Source organism: Scylla paramamosain, chromosome 16 (assembly GCF_035594125.1).
Source record: "Scylla paramamosain isolate STU-SP2022 chromosome 16, ASM3559412v1, whole genome shotgun sequence".
Taxonomy (NCBI): Eukaryota; Metazoa; Arthropoda; class Malacostraca; order Decapoda; family Portunidae; genus Scylla; species Scylla paramamosain.
Genome location: NC_087166.1, coordinates 15,210,001 through 15,212,500, shown reverse-complemented (window position 1 = coordinate 15,212,500; position 2,500 = coordinate 15,210,001). Strand labels below are relative to the sequence as shown.

Here is a 2,500-nt window from a genome sequence, read left to right as displayed (position 1 = left end):
CCCTTCAGTGCTGCTTTCCCCTCCTCGCCCTCCGGGAATTCTTCCCTCCACTAGTCTCCCGCTCACACAGGTGAGTTAATCAAGCTAAACCACAAGTGTTGAAAAGATTGTTTTGTTTTTAAATCTTTGTTGAGGTTTTATTATTTTTTTAACACCGGCGATTGGTGTGTGATTTATAGCGCATCGTCGGAGAGGAATGTGGAAGTTCATGTTGTAAAATGCATCGCCCGCCCTCACCTCTGCTCTCTATTAATCCCTTCGCCTGAAATAAGAACTACCTTTTTTAATTGTTTTCTGGATTAACGCACCCCATCCCACATTATTTTGCTTTCACCCTTTTTTCCACGCCCTCGCCCCAACACGTTTTATCACCCTAAAAAGTATGAACAAAGCGACTCTCCGTATTAATCCGGGATGGCCGTCGCGCTATTTCACTCACTTTTTTTATTTCATTTCCCGCGTGACCTCAGCGTCGGCGGCGAGGATGACAAAAGAGCATCGTGGACTACAAAGCAATAATGGGATGGCAAATAGAATAGCTGTGTTTATTTATACTGTAGTGTTTGTGTGTTTGCTTGAGCCGCCCGCCAGCCCGATCCTCGCGCCACACTCGCGCCCACTTTCACGTTTCGTCTCACTTGCCAACCTTGAAAAAACACAGTCGAAAAAAAAAAGGCTCACCAGGACGCGAGACTCATCAGCGTATTGGTTAAAATGTGCAAACTTGAGCGTTGTGAAAGTTAAAGCAGAAGGTGGATATCTGAACCCGCGCGCGTCTCACTGCTGGAGAAGCCAACCTCTGGGGAGCGGCGGGGACGGTGAACTCTCATATACCGACCATAGCGACGACCCCGCGGCTGCCACGTGGGTGCAGAACCTTCACCAGGAACTACACTAACCCTCGCAGCCACATTCACGCTTTTTTTCGATGGGTGAACGTAGAATTTTGCACTTCGGCGGTGAAACAACACGTCCGGAATGTTAGACTTCCTTGTACATGAACTCTCTTGGTCGCCGCGCTTTCGTGTCCCCGAACCACACACCCTACGCCAGGAACACAGCAGCGGCCCCTGTTGTGGTGGTGGAGCTAGGACGAGAGAAAATGGACTCTGATGGAGACTTGAACGCTGAGGGTGGTGGGCGGAGGCGGCGGCGGAGGCGGTGACGGGATGAAGAGAAGATAGAAACTGAGGAAAAAAAAACTATGAATTTAAGTTTAGCTGTGGGCTTTTCTTTTGTTTCCTGTATGTAGTTATCATTACACGCTCTAAGTTATCAATACCTTTTTTTTCTGGATTCAAAACCGAGAAAGAGAAGGGAGGAGGAGTGTGATCCCCATCCCACATTATTTCACCCTTTTTTTCACCCTTTTTGTTTGTCTGTTTGTTGTTTCTCCTCTGATTTATTCTGATGGGAACTCGTAGATCCCAGGGAAGTGAAGGAGGTATGTAAAAGTACAAGGGAGAGAGAGAAAAAAATACCAGTCTAGGTAACGATAAAGGTGTGAAAGTAGGGGTGGTGGCGGCGGTAGTATGTAAATGACAAGAAAAGTGATCATGCCATATACAGTTGCCCCAAGTAGTGATGTCACCGAATCCAGTGAATATCATATCTGTTAATGGAATGAGAAAAAAAAATATATTGACAAATGAACTGATTTGAATTAAGATAAGAACTGGGATGTGATGGTTGGAGGTAGTTGCAAGATTTCTCTCTCTCTCTCTCTCTCTCTCTCTCTCTCTCTCTCTCTCTCTCTCTCTCTCTCTCTCTCTCTCTCTCTCTCTCTCTCTCTCTCTCTCTCTCTCTCTCTCTCTCTCTCTCTCTCTCTCTCCATATACATCCATCATTACCACAACTACCACCACCGCCACCACTGCCACTGTCTGTTCTTTTCGGTGGTCACTCCCAGAAGCGGCTTTTGAGGCAACGTGAAAATGAGGAGATTCCATGCATTCTTTCGGTGTGGTGATGAGGATAACCTATTGAGCCTTTATGGGGAATGGCTGATTGCGGCGAGCAGATTACACAGCGGCGGCAATAGCTAATGTGCGGCCGCTGCGTGTAGGAAGTATGAACAGGGAAATGCCGACGAAAGGGAGTAATTGAATGGAGGGAGGCAGGCAGGGAGGAAGGGAGTTGATTCAGAAAATGACTTGGGATTAAAAATAAGTAAACGCAACAGACGCTCTCTCCAGGATTTTAGAGACGGCGATGATAGTTTAATAGAGAAATAGAGGGAGACAAAAATGTAGGTTAGGTGGTTGAGTAAAAAAAATTGAGAAAGGGAATGAAAAGAAAAATAATGTTAACGTAAAAAACATATTTAAGTGATTCTACAAACGAATGCAAATAATTCAGTAGAGAGACAGTGAAAGATACAAAAAAATAAGTAGACAGTGTAGTTGATTTAAAGAGAGACAAGTATTAAAAATGTAAAAATAAAAAAAAAGATAAACACACAAACGCCTTTTCTGATTCTGAAATTTTGAAAGTCCGTCGT

General features: G+C 44.8%; 1 long non-coding RNA gene across 1 annotated transcript in view; it reads left to right on the top strand.

Moving 5' to 3' along the window:
- LOC135107814 (uncharacterized) overlaps positions 1–2,500 on the top strand; it is a 72,765-nt gene that overhangs the window by 853 nt on the left and 69,412 nt on the right. Inside the window, exon 1 of the long non-coding RNA XR_010272007.1 lies at positions 1–70. This exon is cut by the window's left edge and continues 853 nt beyond it. This is a non-coding gene — a long non-coding RNA (uncharacterized LOC135107814). The remainder of the gene's footprint in view (positions 71–2,500) is intronic.